This window comes from Azolla caroliniana, unplaced genomic scaffold (assembly GCF_043228905.1).
Source record: "Azolla caroliniana isolate FFs.n. ecotype wild unplaced genomic scaffold, voAzoCaro1.0.p SCAF_10, whole genome shotgun sequence".
NCBI lineage: Eukaryota > Viridiplantae > Streptophyta > Polypodiopsida > Salviniales > Salviniaceae > Azolla > Azolla caroliniana.
In genome coordinates this window covers 14,276,039-14,284,294 of record NW_028230445.1, presented here as the reverse complement: position 1 = coordinate 14,284,294, position 8,256 = coordinate 14,276,039, and positions in this window count along the sequence as shown.

Sequence of the window (8,256 nt, the reverse complement as noted above, 5' to 3'; positions counted from 1 at the left end):
AAACGAAATGCAAATTTGTTGACTTGCCCAAAGAAATGAACCTAGACGTTGGAATTCCAACTTGTCAAATCGCCTAATAGTCATACATGATCACTATCTTTTGAGCATGAAGCAAATGGTCAAATTTTTTGGCTTGAATGTGTACGAATTGATCTAGATAATCCTCAACAGTAGGATTGTTTGAGACTTTTGGATATTCAAGCATCATCTAATGAGGATGGCATCCTATGTTTGCAAATAATGAAGTGTATCCAATGGATTGAATTATTGTAAGAAACTCTACCGTATGTAAGAAATCCATCCAATCATCTTTTTGATAGTTTAGAAAGTAACGGTGACATTGCTCTAATGTTTGGTTTGTGCCTTCAATTTGACCATTGATTTGAGGATGAAAACTTGAGGAGAGTTTATGATAAACTCCGGGAATCTCAAGCACACGATCACTAATGATTTCATCTAGAAGGCAATGATGCTTGAAAACTTCTTGCATAAGAAATGTCTTTTCCTAACTAGTAAAAGTTGTTCTAAATGGAAGAAAATGTGTCATCTTCATAAAATGATCAACCACTATAAGAATAACATCATAACCTTTTGAAGGTGGGAGATCTATGATGAAATCCATAGAAATGGATTTCTATAGACCTACTGGAATGGGCAATGATTGCAACAAACCATATGGTTGATGTCCATTAATCTTTGATCGAAAACATAGATCACATGTAGAAACATAGTCCATAACAAATTGATGAACCTTCGATCACCAGTGGTTTCGAGTAACTAGCTCCAATGTTTTCACACCTCCAAAATGTCCAAGCAATGGTGAATCATGGCAGTACTACAAGCCTTGGGGTCGAGAAGTTCATTGGGAATGTAAATGCAATTGTTTCGAAAAAGCAATCCATCATGCCAACTAAAGTTCCCATAATCTATATGAGAAAACTTGGAGCGTCTACAAGACGCACGATTTGGAACGATGTGCTCCAAAATATCTTGTGCAAAATCAACAAATAGAATCAAGAAATCTTGAAGCTAAAGGTGTCTCAAAAATATTTGTTACCATTAATCGTAGACAGCTTGGGCTCAAAAAGACTTGTTCTTGATGATCATAAGTTAGGTCCCCTAGTTTTAGCATAGAATTAGAGCATTGCAAGAAGGCATCAACTTTAACTTGTTGTATTCATGGTCGATATGTTATCATGAGGTTGAACCATGGCAGAAATTGTGTACACTGATCTTGTCGTCAATAGGACTCAGGCATTTTGAATCTATGTGAGGTTCTTTTGATCATCGTAGGTTCAAACTTTTTTGAATGAAATGCAATTGGATGCAATTTCTCATCATGCGCCATTGTAATGTTCATTGTTTTAGACGTGCTTATTTGGGGGCTATCATACTATAATATCTGAGTCGTTGGCTTTATTGGATTGACCTAATGTGTGTCATAGGGTACCCCCCACATGATTGGTCAGGTAGATGTCATTACATGGCCTAGGTCCTATAAATAGGGGAGACTATCCTTAGTTAAGGGGGAGGCCCCATGAGTCGTTCAGACGAAGCTCTCTTTGATGTGAACTAGTCATCTACCAAGGTCCTGACATGGAGATCCTGGCTGGTATGGGACAGATCAAGATTCCTCGTCTACGCTGTCGACTCTTGCGCGGGGGCGGATGGGTGGTATCACGTATTTTCAGTATGATTGTGTCATTTATATCTTTATTTTAGGATTAATGATCTTGGTTATTACATATGGTATCAGAGCGGTTTTAATCCTAAAATAATAATGTTTGATTGGATTCGCGTTATGTGCTTTAGGACGAGAAAATATGTTTTTTTTTATTTTTACGTACTAATGTATGTTAAATGATGGATTGGGGAAGTGTCGAAAACGTCACTTCCGTGTGGGAGTGATATGTTGATGTGCGGTATATTGTAGGGGGTTATGTATAATGAATATATTAAGGTTACCTTATCACAACAAGATTTGTGTGATGGGTTGGTTAGTATATTCTTGTTCTAACCTTAAAAGTAAAGGCTATGAGTTCAATCCACTGATGCGCATATAAATAAATATAATCAACGGGTTAAAAAAGTTTTATAAAAGTGTTGTTATTATTATATGTTTGTTTTAATACGTTTAGATATTTAATATATAATTATTCAAATAAATTCACCATAAATATATTTATATTTTATTTTTCGTATACCCCTCTTGATCTAATGGCTATGCCCATGAAGCGGCCTTATGTGTGGAAATCGTAACTCTAGAGGTCGGGCACCTAATATACCATAGGTGATGCTTGATTGTCGAATTTTCGAGGAAATAATTGATGATCATCATATATATGGATAATGATCATTCATAATCAATTTAATTAAAATTGGCCGATAGAACTAGGGTGATGATCGTTGATTGGCGATAATCAATTGATCATCGACCTTAAGGTTTATTCGAATGGCCATAATCATCCATTACCAAGGGTGCATTTTGATTACGTGATGATGGATGGATAAACAATAGATCATTAGCGTTTATGGATGGATTATATGGGTGATATATGGTTGATTATGAGGATGATTATAGGATTATAGGAATAAGATCATCATCAATTATTAATCGATGTAAAGGAGAGAGATAAAGGGAAAAAATTAGTTCTCTAAGAGGGAAGCATGACTCTGAGATGGATGGGAAGAATAGGGGAATGATGATTGAAGGGATGTTTTGATCATCACTCCTGTTTGTTAGCAGTGATTCTCGTGGAAATCACAAGCTATTCCCATCGACGTCCAAAAAGGGGGGATGTTTATTCGTAAAACCTAAACTAGGAATTTTCTTTAACTAAAAAAGGAGAATTTCCTAGTTTGGAAGAATTTGAGGGATTATCTTGAGAAAGGTGGTGACCGACTACACATCACCGACTTCCTAAAAAGGGGGGTCTAATTTCCTAATGCCTAATCTAGGAATCAAAATAGATAAAAAGGGGATAATTTCCTAAATGGGATATATCATAGAGGGGGTCTTTTATCCTCACCGACTTGAATTTAAAAAGGTATATAAGTATTACCTCTCATGATAATATATCATATTTTACTCCCTCACCCAAATTCTAAAGTCTTATAATACTTTAGTACTTTAGTATACTTATTTCCTTCCTCTCTCAACTCTCCTTATTTTTCATGGCTTCCTCCTCTCGTAATTCCGCACATCACACATCTCCCAACCATCGTATTTTTTTAACACATCCCACATCTCCCACCCGTCAAGGTCATCCAATTTCTCCTATGCGAGATGAGGACGACCGACCAATATCTCCGGTCTGTGACGAAGATATTAACGACGATATCGAATTTGTCATGAGGGATGATTTTCGTAAAACACAAGATGATATTGTCAAGTCAATGACAATGGTCACAACTGCGTCCTCCTCCAAACTTGAAGGGCTTCTTGATGCCAATAGGCATCAGTTTGAAAACCTTCAACAACAAATTTTGGAGCTAAAGGCACACACTTCCACATCAAGCAATACAAAGAAGCCTTCATTTACTCCTCAACAGTTCTCGGGAAAGGATAAGCAACACAACCACGAGTTTGTGAGTAGTTGGATAAACCGATGGAATGCTCACTTTCGTCTTGAGAATATTCAGAATGACTCTGAAAAGATCGATATGGCGGTTCGTGAGGTAATCGGTGCCGCAAACTCATGGTGGGAGCAGTTGGATAGAAAACTGGGAACGTGGGAGGTATTTGAAAAGACTCTCAGGATGGAATTTGTCCGTCCCAAGACAACTTCTCAAGTGATACAAGATATGTGTCACTTATCTGATAAGGGTAGGACTATTGACCAATTCATTCAGTATTTCCGCGACATGATAACAAAGCATGGACTTTTGTCGGCATCTAATGAGGAAATACTGATAGGATTATATATTAATAGTTTCCATAATAAAGATTTTCATTATGAGATCCACGCTCATCAACCCAAGACCTTGGGAGAAGCGATGGAACGTGCCCGCATTCTGTTTGACACAAAAGCTCGTTACCAACCAAAAGAGTCGGAAGGAGAAAGCGGTAAACGTAGATACCAACCTTCTCCGATAGGTCAAGGCGACAATGTGAAAAGGCGGGTAATAATCTGCAACTTTTCTAAGAAGCATGGGCAAAAGCCAACGAGTGTAGGCGGAGAAAGGAGAGCGGTAAGTCCAACAATCCGCAAAGAAAGCCATCAACTTCCAATAATCCAAGTATGTTCTTGAATTATTTGAATTCCATTAGTTCTATTGCATTACAAAAAAATATTCTTGGACTGCACGATTTACTTAAAACTTATGGGACTATCCACAATCATAGTGTAACTATACTATTTGACTGTGGTAGCACTCATAATTTTCTTGACTCTAATATGGTGCAGATGTTACGAATAAAAACAACCAAAAGTGACCACGACTACAAAGTCCTTACTGCGGGAGGCCATGTTCAAAGGCATTCATTAATTGCACATGGTGTACCCCTAGTAATAAATAACGACATTGAAAAGTTGACTTTTCATGTAATGCGTTTGCGAACGGTAGATGTAGTTCTTGGTTACATATGGTTTTATAATAGACATAGTCTTTATATTGATTGGCCGAATCATACTATTTCTTTTGAAGGAAATAACAACCAACAAGTTTTTATTCATGGGATTGCGATAAACAATTTAATGTCTGGTAATCATCTTTATGCTTATGATTGAAACGTTGATGCACAATTTTATGCGTGTATATTAGAGCCCAATGATTCTCTGTATCAATTTATAGATAAGAGTTCATTGGATGATTTTGAGAAAGATGCTCCACGTGACATCTTGTTGAATTTTAAGGAGATATTCCCGAATAAATTACCTCAAGGACTACCTCCTTCTCGGTCTATAGATAATAAGATAAACTTGGTTCCAGGCGCTAAACCTGTGAGCATACCCCCATATCGGTTGAGTCGAACTGAAGAGTATGAAATTGCCCGACAAATCAAGGAGTACTTGAGGATGGGACACATCCAGTATAGTAAATCGCCATGGGGAGCTCCTGTCATCTTAGCCAAGAAGAAGGATGGAACTTGGCGAATGTGTGTGAATTACAAAGGTTTGAATAAACTCACCATTTGCAATTCATACCGTTTGCCTCGTTCTGATGACTTGATAGATAGACTCCAAAGTGCAAGATATTTTACTAAGATAGACTTGCGCACTGGCTATCATCAGATTAGGGTTTCGGAAGAAGATGTTTCCAAAACAGTTTTCCGAACCTGTTATGGTCATTATGAGTTTCGGGTTCTACCATTTGGGTTGACCGATGCTCCAACCACATTCCAACAATTGATGAATGATATATTCAGAGATCAGGTTGGTGATTTCGTGGTCGTATTCCTTGATGACATCATGGTATATAGTAATATATTTGACGATCATGTGCGTCATGTCCGAATAGTTTTGGACAAGCTTCGTGAATACAAGCTATTTGCCAAACTATCTAAATGTGATTTCTTTCAAAAGGAAATCATGTATATTGGACACCACATATCTAGGTCGGGTGTGTCTATCGATAAATCTAAGATAGAAGCGGTATTAAATTGGCCACGACCTTCAAATGTTAAGGAGCTACGATCTTTCTTAGGATTTGTTGGATTTCTAAGAAGATCTCTTCAAAACTATTCATCCTACACTACACCATTTACGGACCTGTTGAAGGGTATTGCAAGAAAGTCCACTAAACCTATTGAGTGGAATGCCTCTCTTGAAGAAACCTTCAATAAGTTGAAGTCGTTAATTGTGAATGCACCTACTTTAGCTATACCTGATCCTAATCAAACATTTGAAGTTGAGACGGATGCAAGTGATTATGCTATTGGGGCTGCATTATTTCAAATTGGGAGACCGATTGCTTTTGAAAGAAAAAAATTGGATTCGGCCCAAAGAAATTACTTGGTTCAAGAAAAAGAATTATTTGCTATCATTTACACCTTCAAGAAATGGCGGCATTATTTGTATGGTAGTAAATTTGTTGTTTTAACGGATCGCAAATCCTTGCAATACTTCCTCTCTCAAAAGAATTTTGAGGGTCGAAAGGCAAGATGGGCAGAGTTGATGCAAGACTTTGATTTCAAAATTAGATATCGAAAAGGGGCTTTGAATTCCATTGCAGATGCCCTGAGTCATATTCCAGGAATTAATGCCCTAAGTTTCGTGGAATTTAACAACGACTTATTTGATTTGATCCGGGGTAAACAAAAATACCTTGATGATAGAACATTTTCGAAGTTCTGGAAGAGAGCTGAAACAGGTATTGACGTCGATATTGGAACCACATCTACCCCGAAGAACCTTTACTATGTTGCGAATGGGTTATTGTACCGCAATAGTAAGGTTTGCATACCACATGTAAAGGACATCAAGAATAAAATTCTATATGAATGTCATGATGCCCCTTCTGCTGGACATGTAAAGGACATCCAGGTGTGCAAAGAACATTAGCTTTGATTAAAGCTAGGTTTTTTTGGCCAAAAATGAAACCTGAGGTAGAGTCCTATATTATTCGTTGTCCACATTGTCAAGTCATTAAGGCCGAGCGACAGAAAAAAGTTGGCTTATCGCAACCTCTTGATATTCCAGTTGAAAAGTGGCAAAGTATATGCATGGATTTCATAGTTGGATTACCTCATTCCATGGAGGGAAATATTGCCATTTGGGTGGTTGTTGATCGGCTTACCAAGATGGCAAGATTCATTCCAACGAAATCCACAATTACTGCAAAGAAATTGGCTATTAACTTTATTAAACATCTTTATAGCTTATATGGTCTATCGATGGAGATTGTAAGTGATCGAGACTCCAAGTTTACAAGTACATTTTGGCCAGAAGTTATGCAGAAATTGCAAACAACTTTGAGTCTTAGTTCTTCTGATCATCCTTAGTCAGATGGGCAGACTGAGAGAGTGAATCAGATATTAGAGGATATGTTGAGAGCATATGTAGCGCAAAAACCCTCATTATGGGAGACTTACCTTCCTATGGTGGAATTTGCCTACAACAACGCTAAGCATACATCAACAAAATACAGCCCGTTCATGTTGATGTATGGTTATACGCCACATCCTCCTATTGATGTTTCGTTTGATTCGCATACTCTGGATAGTACAAAGGATTTTCTCTCTGATATGCTTGAAGCACGTAAATTGGCAAAAATAAACCTTAAGATGGCACGAGACAGAAATGTCTTTTATGTGAATCATGATAGAAAACCGAGGGAATTTCACGTAGGACAACAAGTTTTTCTACGGGTTCCTAAGGACTCAGAAACATTGAGAACAGGACCGTGTGCAAAATTAGCCCCACGGTATTGTGGACCATATAAAGTTTTAAAACGTATAGGTCCCAATGCTTATCATTTGGATTTGCCTTCCAATGTTATGGTTCATCCTGTATTCCACGTGGGTCGATTAAAGGAGGCGATTGGTTATGATGATAATGTTGTAACACTGTCTAATTTATCGACATTGGAGGATGATCATTTTGCTCCACATGAACCCGAGAAAATCCTTGACCATAGGTCTAGAAACCTAAGGTCAAAGGTTGTTCATCGCTATAAGGTTAAGTGGAAGGATAGATTGGAAGAAGACTGCATGTGGGAAACTGAAGAGACATTACGCAAACATTTTCCTAACTTCCCATTGCAAGAGTGAAATTAAACGGAGGGGGGGAGTATGTAATGTTCATTGTTTTAGACGTGCCTATTTGGGGGCTATCATACTGTAATATCTGAGTCGTCGGCTTTATTGGATTGACCTAATGTGTGTCATAAGGTACCCCGCACATGATTGGTCAGGTAGATGTCATTACATGGCCTAGGTCCTATAAATAGGGGAGACTCTCCTTAGTTAAGGGGGAGGCCCCATGAGTGGTTCAGACGAAGCTCTCTTTGATGTGGACTGGTCATCTACCAAGGTCTTGACGTGGAGATCTTGGTTGGTATGGGAGAAATTGGAATTCCTTGTTTGCGCTGTCGACTTTGGCGCGGGGGTGGATGGCTGGTAACGCGTATTTTCAGTATGATTGTGTCATTTTTATCTTTATTTTAGGATTAATGATCTTGGTTATTACAACTATTTGTGATAAAAACTTTCGTACTACAAAATCAGATGCATATGCTTCTATGCTTTATGACTTTCGTAGGTCAACATGGACCATGTAGAAAGAATAGCTTGCGGAAGCAAGTAGAAAACCGAAC